This window comes from Schistocerca gregaria, chromosome 3 (assembly GCF_023897955.1).
Source record: "Schistocerca gregaria isolate iqSchGreg1 chromosome 3, iqSchGreg1.2, whole genome shotgun sequence".
In the NCBI taxonomy this organism is placed as follows: domain Eukaryota; kingdom Metazoa; phylum Arthropoda; class Insecta; order Orthoptera; family Acrididae; genus Schistocerca; species Schistocerca gregaria.
Genome location: NC_064922.1, coordinates 313,641,400 through 313,658,864, shown reverse-complemented (window position 1 = coordinate 313,658,864; position 17,465 = coordinate 313,641,400). Strand labels below are relative to the sequence as shown.

At 45.1% G+C, this 17,465-nt stretch overlaps 38 non-coding genes across 38 annotated transcripts; 13 read left to right on the top strand and 25 right to left on the bottom strand.

Annotated features, from left to right (window-relative positions):
- Nucleotides 1–46: 46 nt before the first annotated feature.
- Nucleotides 47–118, bottom strand: Trnaw-cca (transfer RNA tryptophan (anticodon CCA)). Its single transcript has one exon. It is a non-coding gene; the product is annotated as a tRNA-Trp (tRNA).
- Nucleotides 119–236: 118 nt separating this feature from the next.
- Nucleotides 237–308, top strand: Trnaa-cgc (transfer RNA alanine (anticodon CGC)). Its single transcript has one exon. It is a non-coding gene; the product is annotated as a tRNA-Ala (tRNA).
- A 282-nt stretch (nt 309–590) lies between these two features.
- On the bottom strand, nt 591–662 carry Trnac-gca (transfer RNA cysteine (anticodon GCA)). The gene has a single exon. It is a non-coding gene; the product is annotated as a tRNA-Cys (tRNA).
- Nucleotides 663–979: 317 nt separating this feature from the next.
- Trnaw-cca (transfer RNA tryptophan (anticodon CCA)) lies at nt 980–1,051 on the bottom strand. The gene has a single exon. It is a non-coding gene; the product is annotated as a tRNA-Trp (tRNA).
- A 118-nt stretch (nt 1,052–1,169) lies between these two features.
- Nucleotides 1,170–1,241, top strand: Trnaa-cgc (transfer RNA alanine (anticodon CGC)). The gene has a single exon. It is a non-coding gene; the product is annotated as a tRNA-Ala (tRNA).
- Nucleotides 1,242–1,523: 282 nt separating this feature from the next.
- Nucleotides 1,524–1,595, bottom strand: Trnac-gca (transfer RNA cysteine (anticodon GCA)). Its single transcript has one exon. It is a non-coding gene; the product is annotated as a tRNA-Cys (tRNA).
- A 317-nt stretch (nt 1,596–1,912) lies between these two features.
- Trnaw-cca (transfer RNA tryptophan (anticodon CCA)) lies at nt 1,913–1,984 on the bottom strand. The gene has a single exon. It is a non-coding gene; the product is annotated as a tRNA-Trp (tRNA).
- Nucleotides 1,985–2,102: 118 nt separating this feature from the next.
- Trnaa-cgc (transfer RNA alanine (anticodon CGC)) lies at nt 2,103–2,174 on the top strand. The gene has a single exon. It is a non-coding gene; the product is annotated as a tRNA-Ala (tRNA).
- A 282-nt stretch (nt 2,175–2,456) lies between these two features.
- Trnac-gca (transfer RNA cysteine (anticodon GCA)) lies at nt 2,457–2,528 on the bottom strand. The gene has a single exon. It is a non-coding gene; the product is annotated as a tRNA-Cys (tRNA).
- A 317-nt stretch (nt 2,529–2,845) lies between these two features.
- Trnaw-cca (transfer RNA tryptophan (anticodon CCA)) lies at nt 2,846–2,917 on the bottom strand. Its single transcript has one exon. It is a non-coding gene; the product is annotated as a tRNA-Trp (tRNA).
- A 118-nt stretch (nt 2,918–3,035) lies between these two features.
- Trnaa-cgc (transfer RNA alanine (anticodon CGC)) lies at nt 3,036–3,107 on the top strand. The gene has a single exon. It is a non-coding gene; the product is annotated as a tRNA-Ala (tRNA).
- Nucleotides 3,108–3,389: 282 nt separating this feature from the next.
- Trnac-gca (transfer RNA cysteine (anticodon GCA)) lies at nt 3,390–3,461 on the bottom strand. Its single transcript has one exon. It is a non-coding gene; the product is annotated as a tRNA-Cys (tRNA).
- Nucleotides 3,462–9,261: 5,800 nt separating this feature from the next.
- On the top strand, nt 9,262–9,333 carry Trnaa-cgc (transfer RNA alanine (anticodon CGC)). The gene has a single exon. It is a non-coding gene; the product is annotated as a tRNA-Ala (tRNA).
- Nucleotides 9,334–9,615: 282 nt separating this feature from the next.
- On the bottom strand, nt 9,616–9,687 carry Trnac-gca (transfer RNA cysteine (anticodon GCA)). The gene has a single exon. It is a non-coding gene; the product is annotated as a tRNA-Cys (tRNA).
- Nucleotides 9,688–10,004: 317 nt separating this feature from the next.
- Trnaw-cca (transfer RNA tryptophan (anticodon CCA)) lies at nt 10,005–10,076 on the bottom strand. The gene has a single exon. It is a non-coding gene; the product is annotated as a tRNA-Trp (tRNA).
- Nucleotides 10,077–10,194: 118 nt separating this feature from the next.
- On the top strand, nt 10,195–10,266 carry Trnaa-cgc (transfer RNA alanine (anticodon CGC)). The gene has a single exon. It is a non-coding gene; the product is annotated as a tRNA-Ala (tRNA).
- A 282-nt stretch (nt 10,267–10,548) lies between these two features.
- Trnac-gca (transfer RNA cysteine (anticodon GCA)) lies at nt 10,549–10,620 on the bottom strand. The gene has a single exon. It is a non-coding gene; the product is annotated as a tRNA-Cys (tRNA).
- Nucleotides 10,621–10,937: 317 nt separating this feature from the next.
- On the bottom strand, nt 10,938–11,009 carry Trnaw-cca (transfer RNA tryptophan (anticodon CCA)). The gene has a single exon. It is a non-coding gene; the product is annotated as a tRNA-Trp (tRNA).
- A 118-nt stretch (nt 11,010–11,127) lies between these two features.
- Nucleotides 11,128–11,199, top strand: Trnaa-cgc (transfer RNA alanine (anticodon CGC)). Its single transcript has one exon. It is a non-coding gene; the product is annotated as a tRNA-Ala (tRNA).
- Nucleotides 11,200–11,481: 282 nt separating this feature from the next.
- On the bottom strand, nt 11,482–11,553 carry Trnac-gca (transfer RNA cysteine (anticodon GCA)). The gene has a single exon. It is a non-coding gene; the product is annotated as a tRNA-Cys (tRNA).
- Nucleotides 11,554–11,870: 317 nt separating this feature from the next.
- Trnaw-cca (transfer RNA tryptophan (anticodon CCA)) lies at nt 11,871–11,942 on the bottom strand. The gene has a single exon. It is a non-coding gene; the product is annotated as a tRNA-Trp (tRNA).
- Nucleotides 11,943–12,060: 118 nt separating this feature from the next.
- Trnaa-cgc (transfer RNA alanine (anticodon CGC)) lies at nt 12,061–12,132 on the top strand. The gene has a single exon. It is a non-coding gene; the product is annotated as a tRNA-Ala (tRNA).
- Nucleotides 12,133–12,414: 282 nt separating this feature from the next.
- Trnac-gca (transfer RNA cysteine (anticodon GCA)) lies at nt 12,415–12,486 on the bottom strand. Its single transcript has one exon. It is a non-coding gene; the product is annotated as a tRNA-Cys (tRNA).
- Nucleotides 12,487–12,803: 317 nt separating this feature from the next.
- Nucleotides 12,804–12,875, bottom strand: Trnaw-cca (transfer RNA tryptophan (anticodon CCA)). The gene has a single exon. It is a non-coding gene; the product is annotated as a tRNA-Trp (tRNA).
- A 118-nt stretch (nt 12,876–12,993) lies between these two features.
- On the top strand, nt 12,994–13,065 carry Trnaa-cgc (transfer RNA alanine (anticodon CGC)). The gene has a single exon. It is a non-coding gene; the product is annotated as a tRNA-Ala (tRNA).
- A 282-nt stretch (nt 13,066–13,347) lies between these two features.
- Nucleotides 13,348–13,419, bottom strand: Trnac-gca (transfer RNA cysteine (anticodon GCA)). Its single transcript has one exon. It is a non-coding gene; the product is annotated as a tRNA-Cys (tRNA).
- A 317-nt stretch (nt 13,420–13,736) lies between these two features.
- On the bottom strand, nt 13,737–13,808 carry Trnaw-cca (transfer RNA tryptophan (anticodon CCA)). Its single transcript has one exon. It is a non-coding gene; the product is annotated as a tRNA-Trp (tRNA).
- Nucleotides 13,809–13,926: 118 nt separating this feature from the next.
- Nucleotides 13,927–13,998, top strand: Trnaa-cgc (transfer RNA alanine (anticodon CGC)). The gene has a single exon. It is a non-coding gene; the product is annotated as a tRNA-Ala (tRNA).
- Nucleotides 13,999–14,280: 282 nt separating this feature from the next.
- On the bottom strand, nt 14,281–14,352 carry Trnac-gca (transfer RNA cysteine (anticodon GCA)). The gene has a single exon. It is a non-coding gene; the product is annotated as a tRNA-Cys (tRNA).
- A 317-nt stretch (nt 14,353–14,669) lies between these two features.
- Trnaw-cca (transfer RNA tryptophan (anticodon CCA)) lies at nt 14,670–14,741 on the bottom strand. The gene has a single exon. It is a non-coding gene; the product is annotated as a tRNA-Trp (tRNA).
- A 118-nt stretch (nt 14,742–14,859) lies between these two features.
- Trnaa-cgc (transfer RNA alanine (anticodon CGC)) lies at nt 14,860–14,931 on the top strand. Its single transcript has one exon. It is a non-coding gene; the product is annotated as a tRNA-Ala (tRNA).
- Nucleotides 14,932–15,213: 282 nt separating this feature from the next.
- Nucleotides 15,214–15,285, bottom strand: Trnac-gca (transfer RNA cysteine (anticodon GCA)). The gene has a single exon. It is a non-coding gene; the product is annotated as a tRNA-Cys (tRNA).
- Nucleotides 15,286–15,602: 317 nt separating this feature from the next.
- Trnaw-cca (transfer RNA tryptophan (anticodon CCA)) lies at nt 15,603–15,674 on the bottom strand. Its single transcript has one exon. It is a non-coding gene; the product is annotated as a tRNA-Trp (tRNA).
- A 118-nt stretch (nt 15,675–15,792) lies between these two features.
- Trnaa-cgc (transfer RNA alanine (anticodon CGC)) lies at nt 15,793–15,864 on the top strand. The gene has a single exon. It is a non-coding gene; the product is annotated as a tRNA-Ala (tRNA).
- Nucleotides 15,865–16,146: 282 nt separating this feature from the next.
- Nucleotides 16,147–16,218, bottom strand: Trnac-gca (transfer RNA cysteine (anticodon GCA)). Its single transcript has one exon. It is a non-coding gene; the product is annotated as a tRNA-Cys (tRNA).
- Nucleotides 16,219–16,535: 317 nt separating this feature from the next.
- On the bottom strand, nt 16,536–16,607 carry Trnaw-cca (transfer RNA tryptophan (anticodon CCA)). Its single transcript has one exon. It is a non-coding gene; the product is annotated as a tRNA-Trp (tRNA).
- Nucleotides 16,608–16,725: 118 nt separating this feature from the next.
- Nucleotides 16,726–16,797, top strand: Trnaa-cgc (transfer RNA alanine (anticodon CGC)). The gene has a single exon. It is a non-coding gene; the product is annotated as a tRNA-Ala (tRNA).
- Nucleotides 16,798–17,079: 282 nt separating this feature from the next.
- Trnac-gca (transfer RNA cysteine (anticodon GCA)) lies at nt 17,080–17,151 on the bottom strand. The gene has a single exon. It is a non-coding gene; the product is annotated as a tRNA-Cys (tRNA).
- Between the last annotated feature and the right edge of the window lie 314 nt (nt 17,152–17,465).

Sequence of the window (17,465 nt, the reverse complement as noted above, 5' to 3'; positions counted from 1 at the left end):
AAATTGACATACTCGTCCATGGCTTCCGTAAACGAAAATTTCACTGTGACCCCGACGTGATTTGAACACGCAACCTTCTGATCTGGAGTCAGACGCGCTACCGTTGCGCCACGGAGTCGACGCTGCTAAGCTCTTATCATGAATAGGTTCCTCGAACACTTACTGTACCGTTCAAACCTAAGAAATAATGACAGTAGGATCCACGAGAGACTCTTCCCAGATGTACTTGCTCTGGCGGGGGTGTAACTCAGTGGTAGAGTGTCTGCTTCGCATGCAGAAAGTCCTGGGTTCAAATCCCAGCTCCTCCAATTTTTGTTTCTCCGTGCAGCAGTATATGAAAACTTTTGCCTAGCACCATATTCTATCAAATTCAGCGTACAAGATTCTTCCCCAAGCAAGTGGATTTCTTACAGTTCGACGCCTTAGCGGGAGGACGATGACCTGCAAGACCCTGGCCTGCGATCCCCCCATTGAAATGTTGCTCCAAAGCCTTCGGTATGGCGTGCGGAGTGCATCTCAATCATTTCAAACATGTATTTGCAACTAAATGCGACAATCGTTATTTGTTTTTTCAAGATACTGAAAAATGAAGGGGGCACCCGGGATTGAACCGGGGACCTCTCGATCTGCAGTCGAATGCTCTACGACTGAGCTATACCCCCTTTCACAAACTTTCTATCCCCATAACTTAAGGAAAATTGTTATACTCTGTCTGGCTAAAGACGTCTAATCGAGCAAAATATTGCGTAATCATTATCTCTCAGTTATATATTAGCGTTAAACGATATAAATAACAAAAATATTAGACACTTCGCGCCTGGAGAAAGTGCGAGTCGGCGCCTTCACCTTAATGTCAGAATGCGAAAATTCACTAGTAGCTTTTTTCAAGCAGGTTCTGTTCGTCCGTTCTCTGTAATCGTTTGGTATCTGATTAAATTGACATACTCGTCCATGGCTTCCGTAAACGAAAATTTCACTGTGACCCCGACGTGATTTGAACACGCAACCTTCTGATCTGGAGTCAGACGCGCTACCGTTGCGCCACGGAGTCGACGCTGCTAAGCTCTTATCATGAATAGGTTCCTCGAACACTTACTGTACCGTTCAAACCTAAGAAATAATGACAGTAGGATCCACGAGAGACTCTTCCCAGATGTACTTGCTCTGGCGGGGGTGTAACTCAGTGGTAGAGTGTCTGCTTCGCATGCAGAAAGTCCTGGGTTCAAATCCCAGCTCCTCCAATTTTTGTTTCTCCGTGCAGCAGTATATGAAAACTTTTGCCTAGCACCATATTCTATCAAATTCAGCGTACAAGATTCTTCCCCAAGCAAGTGGATTTCTTACAGTTCGACGCCTTAGCGGGAGGACGATGACCTGCAAGACCCTGGCCTGCGATCCCCCCATTGAAATGTTGCTCCAAAGCCTTCGGTATGGCGTGCGGAGTGCATCTCAATCATTTCAAACATGTATTTGCAACTAAATGCGACAATCGTTATTTGTTTTTTCAAGATACTGAAAAATGAAGGGGGCACCCGGGATTGAACCGGGGACCTCTCGATCTGCAGTCGAATGCTCTACGACTGAGCTATACCCCCTTTCACAAACTTTCTATCCCCATAACTTAAGGAAAATTGTTATACTCTGTCTGGCTAAAGACGTCTAATCGAGCAAAATATTGCGTAATCATTATCTCTCAGTTATATATTAGCGTTAAACGATATAAATAACAAAAATATTAGACACTTCGCGCCTGGAGAAAGTGCGAGTCGGCGCCTTCACCTTAATGTCAGAATGCGAAAATTCACTAGTAGCTTTTTTCAAGCAGGTTCTGTTCGTCCGTTCTCTGTAATCGTTTGGTATCTGATTAAATTGACATACTCGTCCATGGCTTCCGTAAACGAAAATTTCACTGTGACCCCGACGTGATTTGAACACGCAACCTTCTGATCTGGAGTCAGACGCGCTACCGTTGCGCCACGGAGTCGACGCTGCTAAGCTCTTATCATGAATAGGTTCCTCGAACACTTACTGTACCGTTCAAGCCTAAGAAATAATGACAGTAGGATCCACGAGAGACTCTTCCCAGATGTACTTGCTCTGGCGGGGGTGTAACTCAGTGGTAGAGTGTCTGCTTCGCATGCAGAAAGTCCTGGGTTCAAATCCCAGCTCCTCCAATTTTTGTTTCTCCGTGCAGCAGTATATGAAAACTTTTGCCTAGCACCATATTCTATCAAATTCAGCGTACAAGATTCTTCCCCAAGCAAGTGGATTTCTTACAGTTCGACGCCTTAGCGGGAGGACGATGACCTGCAAGACCCTGGCCTGCGATCCCCCCATTGAAATGTTGCTCCAAAGCCTTCGGTATGGCGTGCGGAGTGCATCTCAATCATTTCAAACATGTATTTGCAACTAAATGCGACAATCGTTATTTGTTTTTTCAAGATACTGAAAAATGAAGGGGGCACCCGGGATTGAACCGGGGACCTCTCGATCTGCAGTCGAATGCTCTACGACTGAGCTATACCCCCTTTCACAAACTTTCTATCCCCATAACTTAAGGAAAATTGTTATACTCTGTCTGGCTAAAGACGTCTAATCGAGCAAAATATTGCGTAATCATTATCTCTCAGTTATATATTAGCGTTAAACGATATAAATAACAAAAATATTAGACACTTCGCGCCTGGAGAAAGTGCGAGTCGGCGCCTTCACCTTAATGTCAGAATGCGAAAATTCACTAGTAGCTTTTTTCAAGCAGGTTCTGTTCGTCCGTTCTCTGTAATCGTTTGGTATCTGATTAAATTGACATACTCGTCCATGGCTTCCGTAAACGAAAATTTCACTGTGACCCCGACGTGATTTGAACACGCAACCTTCTGATCTGGAGTCAGACGCGCTACCGTTGCGCCACGGAGTCGACGCTGCTAAGCTCTTATCATGAATAGGTTCCTCGAACACTTACTGTACCGTTCAAGCCTAAGAAATAATGACAGTAGGATCCACGAGAGACTCTTCCCAGATGTACTTGCTCTGGCGGGGGTGTAACTCAGTGGTAGAGTGTCTGCTTCGCATGCAGAAAGTCCTGGGTTCAAATCCCAGCTCCTCCAATTTTTGTTTCTCCGTGCAGCAGTATATGAAAACTTTTGCCTAGCACCATATTCTATCAAATTCAGCGTACAAGATTCTTCCCCAAGCAAGTGGATTTCTTACAGTTCGACGCCTTAGCGGGAGGACGATGACCTGCAAGACCCTGGCCTGCGATCCCCCCATTGAAATGTTGCTCCAAAGCCTTCGGTATGGCGTGCGGAGTGCATCTCAATCATTTCAAACATGTATTTGCAACTAAATGCGACAATCGTTATTTGTTTTTTCAAGATACTGAAAAATGAAGGGGGCACCCGGGATTGAACCGGGGACCTCTCGATCTGCAGTCGAATGCTCTACGACTGAGCTATACCCCCTTTCACAAACTTTCTATCCCCATAACTTAAGGAAAATTGTTATACTCTGTCTGGCTAAAGACGTCTAATCGAGCAAAATATTGCGTAATCATTATCTCTCAGTTATATATTAGCGTTAAACGATATAAATAACAAAAATATTAGACACTTCGCGCCTGGAGAAAGTGCGAGTCGGCGCCTTCACCTTAATGTCAGAATGCGAAAATTCACTAGTAGCTTTTTTCAAGCAGGTTCTGTTCGTCCGTTCTCTGTAATCGTTTGGTATCTGATTAAATTGACATACTCGTCCATGGCTTCCGTAAACGAAAATTTCACTGTGACCCCGACGTGATTTGAACACGCAACCTTCTGATCTGGAGTCAGACGCGCTACCTTTTTTTTTTTTTTTTTTTTTTTTTTTTTTTTTTTTTTTTTTTTTTTTTTTTTTTTTTAGAAAGGGCCTCCTTCCTCCCCTTCAGCCCCGCCTTGCGCTCGCCATAAATCGCCTTCGTCGGCGTCGGCTTCATCTGCCATGATTTCTGAAGTACTTATTCTTCTGAACTATTCCGATTTCCAAACCAAAGATACTTCTAAACCTATTGCATAGTCCCGCAATGGTGACAAAGTAGAATATATATATATATATTTTTTTTTTTAATAGAAAATGAAAAAGGAACTCTGGTCCGCTAGAAAAACAGAAGAAAATAAAATAGTCCTTGTCGTAACACTGTTCAGTATACGTCACTGTGACATTTGAAGAAGAAAAGAGAAAAAACAAAGCAATGTAGAATGAAGGAAAGAAAAAAATACTTCTTTCATCGAAGAACGACTTCTAAAAAATTCGCATATCGTTTCCTGTAATGTCTCGTCTGTGAAAGTATGTGAAACTGTAATGCCAGGTAAAGACAGAACGCCGCCTCACTCTTGGGTTCTTGCGTCTGTAAATAATGAACATAATGACCCTTCAACCAATTGACAGAGTTCCGTTTGGTGTTCGGGTACGGCACTGAATCCGGATACAGGAAATCTTCAGGTTTAATACAAAGCTGGGAAGTCCTCATAATCGTAGCCAGTTTTCGGCGAATGCATGGCCAAACTGCTTGGACAGTGGTGCACAGAAAACGATGTTCATCAGTATCAGGCAAGTTGCACGTTAGGCACAAAGGTGAGTCAGCCAAATGTAGAGCATGAAGTCGTGAATTGGTACTTATTTTACGGTTCACGACCCTGTACCAAGAGGCTTTCACTGACGTTGGTAAATCACGGCTATGTATGTTTTTCCATATCACTGGCCAGCGATGATTGGGGTATTTGTGTTCGATGTTGTTCCTGTTCTTGGTTGCCAGTAGTTTATTATAAACTAACTTCACCACGGAAAGCTCATTTTCTGGGAGAGTTGACCGTACGTAACTGAACTCAATGAAAAAGCTCTTAAAGTGAGTCAGCGCAGGCGGAATATGTTGAACAGAGACAGGAGGCTGCAGGCAGGCCGGCGCTATTTCGGTTAACAAGTGAGCCGTTAGACTGTTCGGTAACGACCTCCACCGTTTGTAGGTGGTGCATACGTACAAAGCTCGTGACTTGGAACGAACATCTGTTAAATTTAAGCCTCCATCGGTCGTGGAGAGAGTGAGCGTATCGTACTTGACTTTAAAAATGTGTCCACGTGTGACAAAATGGCCTAGAGCGGACATCATACGCTTCGCTGTCTCCTGTGGCATGGGCAGTACTTGTGCAACGTAGTTAATCTTTGAGGTGAGGTAGACATTAGCGAAGGTGACTTTCTGCAGTTCATCAAGGCTTCTTAGGTAGTGGGTCTGCATGCAAGCACGCATACTTGCCAGGAGATTCCTATAGTTCACCGCAATTGTGTGCTGTATGTTGCTCCTGTACTCAATACCAAGGCATTTCATTTTAGAAATTAGTTGCAACTGACCGTGATGGTGCAGCGAGATGCCGCGTCCTATGTTCATAATGCCAGATTTCCTGGCATTCAACTTCGCACCCGCAACAAGTTCGTAGTTTTTGACGATCTGAAGGGCTTCCTCGACTTCACCTTCGTCCATGACCAAAAATCCGACGTCATCCGCATATGCAGTACAAACAATCTTAATGCCGTGGATGGTTAATCCTTGTAGACGCTGTGTCAAGGTGACAAGCAAAGGCTCAATGGCAATGGCAAACAAGGCCATCGACATAGGGCATCCCTGTCGCACTGAATTAGTAATATTAATTGATGCGCTCAGCTGGCCATTCACCATGAGTCGAGTTACTCCTTTACGAAGGAGCTCATGTATAAGATTGATAAAACGTAGTGGAAATCCCATGGCATGCATCGTCCGGATGAGAAACTGATGGTTTACTCTGTCGAATGCCTTTGAAAAGTCAAGGGAAACTAGCGCACACCGTATCTTACACGCATCTGCAATGGCTATAACGTCCCTGTATTGAGACAAATTTTGGAAGATCGTCCTACCGACACCTACACTGGTCTGGTACTGACCAATGACAGTATTCATCAACATTTTCAATCTATTAGAAATAATACGTGCTAAAATTTTGTAGTCACTGTTCAGTAAAGTAAGCGGCCGAAAATCGTCAACAGAACTGCACATTGGGCGTTTAGGGATTAAAACCACGATGCCTTCCACGAGAGCCTGAGGAACATTAAAATCTGGCCGTAAAATTTCATTAAACATACTCAACAACTTGGGCTTTAATTTGTCGCAGAAAGTAAGATAAAATTCGGCAGTGAGACCGTCGGGTCCCGGCGATTTATTTTTCGGACTTCGTGATAGCGCAGAATCCAATTCGTCTTCATCAATTTCTCGCATGAGAGTTTCGACTTCAGCAGCACCCAAAGTCCTTTGCAAGTTATTGAGTAATTCATCGTGAGTTCCATCGTCGGTATGTGTCGTTGTCAGGAGACCTGCCAAGTGATTGTGAAGTGCGTTCCGTATGTCTTGTTGCCGCGTGAGCGCAACGCCTTCACTCAACTGAAGACGAGTTATTAATCTCCGCCGCCCCCTCTTATTTTCACGAATGACGTGAAACATGGATGTCATTTCGTCGTCTATCACATTCTGGGGCCTGGACCTTATTTGAAAGCCTTCTGCCTGCTGCCGCTGAAGTTTTAATAATTTTGCCTTAATTTTTTTAATCTGCATAAAATTTTCAGGTACAGTCACATCGGACTGGTAAAGCTCCCTGAGACAAGTAAAATAAAACTCAGACGTTTGCCGTTGCCACCAGGATTTGTCCCGAGCGTAGCGTTTAAACATTTTTGATAAAGTTGGTTTGGCATGTGTTATCCACCATTCAGTAACGGAGGCATACTGTGCAACCCGTCGTTCACATGCCTCCCATGTTTCGTTAAAGACACGGTGACAGTCAACATCGTTAAGGAGAGCATTGTTAAGTTTCCAGAAACCTCTGCCGCGAAATGTGCCTTGCTTGACCATGTTAACAGTACAAATATATGCGGCATGATCGGAAAAAATTGTGGGCCAAACTTCGGATTGGAGGACTTGAGTCTTCATACACGCCGATACATAGATTCTGTCTAGCCGGCTTGCAGAGTGGTTCGTGACATGAGTGAACCCAGGTGCCGCTCCGTGCGTATGCTCCCATGTGTCAATGAGGTTCATTTCTTGGACGATACGTTCTAGTTCTCCAGATTTGTTAAAATTAGGCGTCTGGTCTTTTGGACTTAAGACACAATTGAAGTCACCCGCAAAAATTATACGATCGTAGGTACCCCTAAAAAGTGGGACTATGGCGCTTGTGAAGAACTCAGCCCTAGCACGCCTATTGCTACTGCCGGACGGGGCGTAAACATTGATTATGCGTGTCCGATGGAAAGTGACAGCGATCCCTCTATGATCAGGCAGTTTTTCTGCGTCGGTCGCTACAATCCCTTCTTTTAACAGAATCGCTGTCCCTAAATTCGCACCGCTCCCGGAATTGGAGAGAGTAGTATAACCAGTTATTCGGTCAAGTTCAATCGCAGCGACTTCTTGAAGTAACAGAATATCGATATCCGCTGCATATACAAAATCTTGTAAATTACGGAGCCGCCAGTACGACTGTATCTTATTGATGTTTAACGTGGCAATTTTATAGGCTTGGGGCTCGTTCATGGGAGAAGGCACATACTATTAATTAAACAGTCTTAGAAGGATGGCTAACGAAATTGAGGCCAAGCGCGTCAGTCGGAGTTCCTGTAGTTCCCGGTACGGTTGGTGTATGCTGCTCTGTGGGGGGTGCCGAAGATTCCGTCTCAATGGTCCGCATGACAGCCGCATCATTGCTCGCATCCAATACTTCCATTTCCTGTGCCCAATTCCCAGTGAGAGTGGCCTCTGACAAAAGCGATCCTGCGTTTCCTTGAGCGTGGGTATCCGGCAAAACGACTCTACTCGAGGTATCACTATCTTCCACCCGTCGTGGATTCACAGGGGGAGACACTACAGGATCAATGTCCATTCGACCAGACGCAGGGAGACCAACTTCAGAGGGTTCAGAAGTGTTCTGACACATTTGGCTGCTTATTCGTTTCGCTTTGTCGCGGAGCTGTGGGGCGAGCTGATTGGCTCCTTGATGTGCAAGTCTCCGCTTCTTTTTGGAAGGCTTCCTGTTAGGGTTCGCAGTATCATCAACATCCGAAGTGGACTGTTGACTCTGGGGTTGATCCGCCGGGAACACAGCGTCTGCTTCATCCTCAGTACCAGTGGCATCAACCACTGGGGAGTCATCCGTCGTTACCTCCATCTCTGAGTGTGGTAGCGGCGGTGCCGCGTCAGCACTCGGTTCTTTGACGTTATCGGCCAAAACATCATTCAAACGAGGGGCATCTACAGGCGGGGTCGCGGGTGGAAGACCAGAAGCCGCGACAGCGTATGTCAGTGGCAGTGCCGTCGTCACAGGGGGGCTAGCGGCTTCACCGACAGGTATCTGCGTCACCCGTCTTTGTATACATTCAGAGCGCACGTGGCCGGGCGCACCACAGCCGGCACACGTTTTTGGCTGCCCATCATATATGACAATTCCGCGATGTCCACCTACGTAAATATATGAAGGTATGTGCTTCTGTATATCGATCTTAACCTGCCTGACGCCGTTAAGCACCGGAAATTTGTGGGCTTTGGACCAACGCTCCGCAAAATTGTTAATGACCCTCCCGTAAGGTGTCAATGCAGAATTTATTTGCGCGGCTGTTATTTCAAACGGGAGTTCGAAAATACGTGCCGTCCGGATGCCCAGTCCAGCATGCGTAATGCTGACGTCACTGACGGTACCATCGCTATGTTTAAACTTCAGTACACCTCCACTGGACTCTACAATTCTATCACACAGTTCAGAGGACGTTAATTTCACATAAACAACACTAGTCACGATAGAGAAATTTATCCCTACAATGTCATCAAAAGTAATCTTAGCTGTTTCCTCTAACCATGCTTCAACTTCAAACGAATTTGGTTTCGAAAAGTTCCTATCAAAGGTAAACTTCAAGGTATCTTTCCTGTTAGTCGGATTCATAATTCCATATCAGATCCTACAGAACGGAACGAATACTAATAAGCAGACGCTGTAAGCACGCGACTCACCGCCTGACGTAAACACTTCCTGCCGCAGCGCGCTGGCCCTGGAGGTCCGCTCACCACCGCTGCCGCAGGCAGACTGCTACCGTTGCGCCCCGGAGTCGACGCTGCTAAGCTCTTATCATGAATAGGTTCCTCGAACACTTACTGTACCGTTCAAGCCTAAGAAATAATGACAGTAGGATCCACGAGAGACTCTTCCCAGATGTACTTGCTCTGGCGGGGGTGTAACTCAGTGGTAGAGTGTCTGCTTCGCATGCAGAAAGTCCTGGGTTCAAATCCCAGCTCCTCCAATTTTTGTTTCTCCGTGCAGCAGTATATGAAAACTTTTGCCTAGCACCATATTCTATCAAATTCAGCGTACAAGATTCTTCCCCAAGCAAGTGGATTTCTTACAGTTCGACGCCTTAGCGGGAGGACGATGACCTGCAAGACCCTGGCCTGCGATCCCCCCATTGAAATGTTGCTCCAAAGCCTTCGGTATGGCGTGCGGAGTGCATCTCAATCATTTCAAACATGTATTTGCAACTAAATGCGACAATCGTTATTTGTTTTTTCAAGATACTGAAAAATGAAGGGGGCACCCGGGATTGAACCGGGGACCTCTCGATCTGCAGTCGAATGCTCTACGACTGAGCTATACCCCCTTTCACAAACTTTCTATCCCCATAACTTAAGGAAAATTGTTATACTCTGTCTGGCTAAAGACGTCTAATCGAGCAAAATATTGCGTAATCATTATCTCTCAGTTATATATTAGCGTTAAACGATATAAATAACAAAAATATTAGACACTTCGCGCCTGGAGAAAGTGCGAGTCGGCGCCTTCACCTTAATGTCAGAATGCGAAAATTCACTAGTAGCTTTTTTCAAGCAGGTTCTGTTCGTCCGTTCTCTGTAATCGTTTGGTATCTGATTAAATTGACATACTCGTCCATGGCTTCCGTAAACGAAAATTTCACTGTGACCCCGACGTGATTTGAACACGCAACCTTCTGATCTGGAGTCAGACGCGCTACCGTTGCGCCACGGAGTCGACGCTGCTAAGCTCTTATCATGAATAGGTTCCTCGAACACTTACTGTACCGTTCAAACCTAAGAAATAATGACAGTAGGATCCACGAGAGACTCTTCCCAGATGTACTTGCTCTGGCGGGGGTGTAACTCAGTGGTAGAGTGTCTGCTTCGCATGCAGAAAGTCCTGGGTTCAAATCCCAGCTCCTCCAATTTTTGTTTCTCCGTGCAGCAGTATATGAAAACTTTTGCCTAGCACCATATTCTATCAAATTCAGCGTACAAGATTCTTCCCCAAGCAAGTGGATTTCTTACAGTTCGACGCCTTAGCGGGAGGACGATGACCTGCAAGACCCTGGCCTGCGATCCCCCCATTGAAATGTTGCTCCAAAGCCTTCGGTATGGCGTGCGGAGTGCATCTCAATCATTTCAAACATGTATTTGCAACTAAATGCGACAATCGTTATTTGTTTTTTCAAGATACTGAAAAATGAAGGGGGCACCCGGGATTGAACCGGGGACCTCTCGATCTGCAGTCGAATGCTCTACGACTGAGCTATACCCCCTTTCACAAACTTTCTATCCCCATAACTTAAGGAAAATTGTTATACTCTGTCTGGCTAAAGACGTCTAATCGAGCAAAATATTGCGTAATCATTATCTCTCAGTTATATATTAGCGTTAAACGATATAAATAACAAAAATATTAGACACTTCGCGCCTGGAGAAAGTGCGAGTCGGCGCCTTCACCTTAATGTCAGAATGCGAAAATTCACTAGTAGCTTTTTTCAAGCAGGTTCTGTTCGTCCGTTCTCTGTAATCGTTTGGTATCTGATTAAATTGACATACTCGTCCATGGCTTCCGTAAACGAAAATTTCACTGTGACCCCGACGTGATTTGAACACGCAACCTTCTGATCTGGAGTCAGACGCGCTACCGTTGCGCCACGGAGTCGACGCTGCTAAGCTCTTATCATGAATAGGTTCCTCGAACACTTACTGTACCGTTCAAACCTAAGAAATAATGACAGTAGGATCCACGAGAGACTCTTCCCAGATGTACTTGCTCTGGCGGGGGTGTAACTCAGTGGTAGAGTGTCTGCTTCGCATGCAGAAAGTCCTGGGTTCAAATCCCAGCTCCTCCAATTTTTGTTTCTCCGTGCAGCAGTATATGAAAACTTTTGCCTAGCACCATATTCTATCAAATTCAGCGTACAAGATTCTTCCCCAAGCAAGTGGATTTCTTACAGTTCGACGCCTTAGCGGGAGGACGATGACCTGCAAGACCCTGGCCTGCGATCCCCCCATTGAAATGTTGCTCCAAAGCCTTCGGTATGGCGTGCGGAGTGCATCTCAATCATTTCAAACATGTATTTGCAACTAAATGCGACAATCGTTATTTGTTTTTTCAAGATACTGAAAAATGAAGGGGGCACCCGGGATTGAACCGGGGACCTCTCGATCTGCAGTCGAATGCTCTACGACTGAGCTATACCCCCTTTCACAAACTTTCTATCCCCATAACTTAAGGAAAATTGTTATACTCTGTCTGGCTAAAGACGTCTAATCGAGCAAAATATTGCGTAATCATTATCTCTCAGTTATATATTAGCGTTAAACGATATAAATAACAAAAATATTAGACACTTCGCGCCTGGAGAAAGTGCGAGTCGGCGCCTTCACCTTAATGTCAGAATGCGAAAATTCACTAGTAGCTTTTTTCAAGCAGGTTCTGTTCGTCCGTTCTCTGTAATCGTTTGGTATCTGATTAAATTGACATACTCGTCCATGGCTTCCGTAAACGAAAATTTCACTGTGACCCCGACGTGATTTGAACACGCAACCTTCTGATCTGGAGTCAGACGCGCTACCGTTGCGCCACGGAGTCGACGCTGCTAAGCTCTTATCATGAATAGGTTCCTCGAACACTTACTGTACCGTTCAAGCCTAAGAAATAATGACAGTAGGATCCACGAGAGACTCTTCCCAGATGTACTTGCTCTGGCGGGGGTGTAACTCAGTGGTAGAGTGTCTGCTTCGCATGCAGAAAGTCCTGGGTTCAAATCCCAGCTCCTCCAATTTTTGTTTCTCCGTGCAGCAGTATATGAAAACTTTTGCCTAGCACCATATTCTATCAAATTCAGCGTACAAGATTCTTCCCCAAGCAAGTGGATTTCTTACAGTTCGACGCCTTAGCGGGAGGACGATGACCTGCAAGACCCTGGCCTGCGATCCCCCCATTGAAATGTTGCTCCAAAGCCTTCGGTATGGCGTGCGGAGTGCATCTCAATCATTTCAAACATGTATTTGCAACTAAATGCGACAATCGTTATTTGTTTTTTCAAGATACTGAAAAATGAAGGGGGCACCCGGGATTGAACCGGGGACCTCTCGATCTGCAGTCGAATGCTCTACGACTGAGCTATACCCCCTTTCACAAACTTTCTATCCCCATAACTTAAGGAAAATTGTTATACTCTGTCTGGCTAAAGACGTCTAATCGAGCAAAATATTGCGTAATCATTATCTCTCAGTTATATATTAGCGTTAAACGATATAAATAACAAAAATATTAGACACTTCGCGCCTGGAGAAAGTGCGAGTCGGCGCCTTCACCTTAATGTCAGAATGCGAAAATTCACTAGTAGCTTTTTTCAAGCAGGTTCTGTTCGTCCGTTCTCTGTAATCGTTTGGTATCTGATTAAATTGACATACTCGTCCATGGCTTCCGTAAACGAAAATTTCACTGTGACCCCGACGTGATTTGAACACGCAACCTTCTGATCTGGAGTCAGACGCGCTACCGTTGCGCCACGGAGTCGACGCTGCTAAGCTCTTATCATGAATAGGTTCCTCGAACACTTACTGTACCGTTCAAGCCTAAGAAATAATGACAGTAGGATCCACGAGAGACTCTTCCCAGATGTACTTGCTCTGGCGGGGGTGTAACTCAGTGGTAGAGTGTCTGCTTCGCATGCAGAAAGTCCTGGGTTCAAATCCCAGCTCCTCCAATTTTTGTTTCTCCGTGCAGCAGTATATGAAAACTTTTGCCTAGCACCATATTCTATCAAATTCAGCGTACAAGATTCTTCCCCAAGCAAGTGGATTTCTTACAGTTCGACGCCTTAGCGGGAGGACGATGACCTGCAAGACCCTGGCCTGCGATCCCCCCATTGAAATGTTGCTCCAAAGCCTTCGGTATGGCGTGCGGAGTGCATCTCAATCATTTCAAACATGTATTTGCAACTAAATGCGACAATCGTTATTTGTTTTTTCAAGATACTGAAAAATGAAGGGGGCACCCGGGATTGAACCGGGGACCTCTCGATCTGCAGTCGAATGCTCTACGACTGAGCTATACCCCCTTTCACAAACTTTCTATCCCCATAACTTAAGGAAAATTGTTATACTCTGTCTGGCTAAAGACGTCTAATCGAGCAAAATATTGCGTAATCATTATCTCTCAGTTATATATTAGCGTTAAACGATATAAAAAACAAAAATATTAGACACTTCGCGCCTGGAGAAAGTGCGAGTCGGCGCCTTCACCTTAATGTCAGAATGCGAAAATTCACTAGTAGCTTTTTTCAAGCAGGTTCTGTTCGTCCGTTCTCTGTAATCGTTTGGTATCTGATTAAATTGACATACTCGTCCATGGCTTCCGTAAACGAAAATTTCACTGTGACCCCGACGTGATTTGAACACGCAACCTTCTGATCTGGAGTCAGACGCGCTACCGTTGCGCCACGGAGTCGACGCTGCTAAGCTCTTATCATGAATAGGTTCCTCGAACACTTACTGTACCGTTCAAGCCTAAGAAATAATGACAGTAGGATCCACGAGAGACTCTTCCCAGATGTACTTGCTCTGGCGGGGGTGTAACTCAGTGGTAGAGTGTCTGCTTCGCATGCAGAAAGTCCTGGGTTCAAATCCCAGCTCCTCCAATTTTTGTTTCTCCGTGCAGCAGTATATGAAAACTTTTGCCTAGCACCATATTCTATCAAATTCAGCGTACAAGATTCTTCCCCAAGCAAGTGGATTTCTTACAGTTCGACGCCTTAGCGGGAGGACGATGACCTGCAAGACCCTGGCCTGCGATCCCCCCATTGAAATGTTGCTCCAAAGCCTTCGGTATGGCGTGCGGAGTGCATCTCAATCATTTCAAACATGTATTTGCAACTAAATGCGACAATCGTTATTTGTTTTTTCAAGATACTGAAAAATGAAGGGGGCACCCGGGATTGAACCGGGGACCTCTCGATCTGCAGTCGAATGCTCTACGACTGAGCTATACCCCCTTTCACAAACTTTCTATCCCCATAACTTAAGGAAAATTGTTATACTCTGTCTGGCTAAAGACGTCTAATCGAGCAAAATATTGCGTAATCATTATCTCTCAGTTATATATTAGCGTTAAACGATATAAATAACAAAAATATTAGACACTTCGCGCCTGGAGAAAGTGCGAGTCGGCGCCTTCACCTTAATGTCAGAATGCGAAAATTCACTAGTAGCTTTTTTCAAGCAGGTTCTGTTCGTCCGTTCTCTGTAATCGTTTGGTATCTGATTAAATTGACATACTCGTCCATGGCTTCCGTAAACGAAAATTTCACTGTGACCCCGACGTGATTTGAACACGCAACCTTCTGATCTGGAGTCAGACGCGCTACCGTTGCGCCACGGAGTCGACGCTGCTAAGCTCTTATCATGAATAGGTTCCTCGAACACTTACTGTACCGTTCAAGCCTAAGAAATAATGACAGTAGGATCCACGAGAGACTCTTCCCAGATGTACTTGCTCTGGCGGGGGTGTAACTCAGTGGTAGAGTGTCTGCTTCGCATGCAGAAAGTCCTGGGTTCAAATCCCAGCTCCTCCAATTTTTGTTTCTCCGTGCAGCAGTATATGAAAACTTTTGCCTAGCACCATATTCTATCAAATTCAGCGTACAAGATTCTTCCCCAAGCAAGTGGATTTCTTACAGTTCGACGCCTTAGCGGGAGGACGATGACCTGCAAGACCCTGGCCTGCGATCCCCCCATTGAAATGTTGCTCCAAAGCCTTCGGTATGGCGTGCGGAGTGCATCTCAATCATTTCAAACATGTATTTGCAACTAAATGCGACAATCGTTATTTGTTTTTTCAAGATACTGAAAAATGAAGGGGGCACCCGGGATTGAACCGGGGACCTCTCGATCTGCAGTCGAATGCTCTACGACTGAGCTATACCCCCTTTCACAAACTTTCTATCCCCATAACTTAAGGAAAATTGTTATACTCTGTCTGGCTAAAGACGTCTAATCGAGCAAAATATTGCGTAATCATTATCTCTCAGTTATATATTAGCGTTAAACGATATAAATAACAAAAATATTAGACACTTCGCGCCTGGAGAAAGTGCGAGTCGGCGCCTTCACCTTAATGTCAGAATGCGAAAATTCACTAGTAGCTTTTTTCAAGCAGGTTCTGTTCGTCCGTTCTCTGTAATCGTTTGGTATCTGATTAAATTGACATACTCGTCCATGGCTTCCGTAAACGAAAATTTCACTGTGACCCCGACGTAATTTGAACACGCAACCTTCTGATCTGGAGTCAGACGCGCTACCGTTGCGCCACGGAGTCGACGCTGCTAAGCTCTTATCATGAATAGGTTCCTCGAACACTTACTGTACCGTTCAAACCTAAGAAATAATGACAGTAGGATCCACGAGAGACTCTTCCCAGATGTACTTGCTCTGGCGGGGGTGTAACTCAGTGGTAGAGTGTCTGCTTCGCATGCAGAAAGTCCTGGGTTCAAATCCCAGCTCCTCCAATTTTTGTTTCTCCGTGCAGCAGTATATGAAAACTTTTGCCTAGCACCATATTCTATCAAATTCAGCGTACAAGATTCTTCCCCAAGCAAGTGGATTTCTTACAGTTCGACGCCTTAGCGGGAGGACGATGACCTGCAAGACCCTGGCCTGCGATCCCCCCATTGAAATGTTGCTCCAAAGCCTTCGGTATGGCGTGCGGAGTGCATCTCAATCATTTCAAACATGTATTTGCAACTAAATGCGACAATCGTTATTTGTTTTTTCAAGATACTGAAAAATGAAGGGGGCACCCGGGATTGAACCGGGGACCTCTCGATCTGCAGTCGAATGCTCTACGACTGAGCTATACCCCCTTTCACAAACTTTCTATCCCCATAACTTAAGGAAAATTGTTATACTCTGTCTGGCTAAAGACGTCTAATCGAGCAAAATATTGCGTAATCATTATCTCTCAGTTATATATTAGCGTTAAACGATATAAATAACAAAAATATTAGACACTTCGCGCCTGGAGAAAGTGCGAGTCGGCGCCTTCACCTTAATGTCAGAATGCGAAAATTCACTAGTAGCTTTTTTCAAGCAGGTTCTGTTCGTCCGTTCTCTGTAATCGTTTGGTATCTGATTAAATTGACATACTCGTCCATGGCTTCCGTAAACGAAAATTTCACTGTGACCCCGACGTGATTTGAACACGCAACCTTCTGATCTGGAGTCAGACGCGCTACCGTTGCGCCACGGAGTCGACGCTGCTAAGCTCTTATCATGAATAGGTTCCTCGAACACTTACTGTACCGTTCAAACCTAAGAAATAATGACAGTAGGATCCACGAGAGACTCTTCCCAGATGTACTTGCTCTGGCGGGGGTGTAACTCAGTGGTAGAGTGTCTGCTTCGCATGCAGAAAGTCCTGGGTTCAAATCCCAGCTCCTCCAATTTTTGTTTCTCCGTGCAGCAGTATATGAAAACTTTTGCCTAGCACCATATTCTATCAAATTCAGCGTACAAGATTCTTCCCCAAGCAAGTGGATTTCTTACAGTTCGACGCCTTAGCGGGAGGACGATGACCTGCAAGACCCTGGCCTGCGATCCCCCCATTGAAATGTTGCTCCAAAGCCTTCGGTATGGCGTGCGGAGTGCATCTCAATCATTTCAAACATGTATTTGCAACTAAATGCGACAATCGTTATTTGTTTTTTCAAGATACTGAAAAATGAAGGGGGCACCCGGGATTGAACCGGGGACCTCTCGATCTGCAGTCGAATGCTCTACGACTGAGCTATACCCCCTTTCACAAACTTTCTATCCCCATAACTTAAGGAAAATTGTTATACTCTGTCTGGCTAAAGACGTCTAATCGAGCAAAATATTGCGTAATCATTATCTCTCAGTTATATATTAGCGTTAAACGATATAAATAACAAAAATATTAGACACTTCGCGCCTGGAGAAAGTGCGAGTCGGCGCCTTCACCTTAATGTCAGAATGCGAAAATTCACTAGTAGCTTTTTTCAAGCAGGTTCTGTTCGTCCGTTCTCTGTAATCGTTTGGTATCTGATTAAATTGACATACTCGTCCATGGCTTCCGTAAACGAAAATTTCA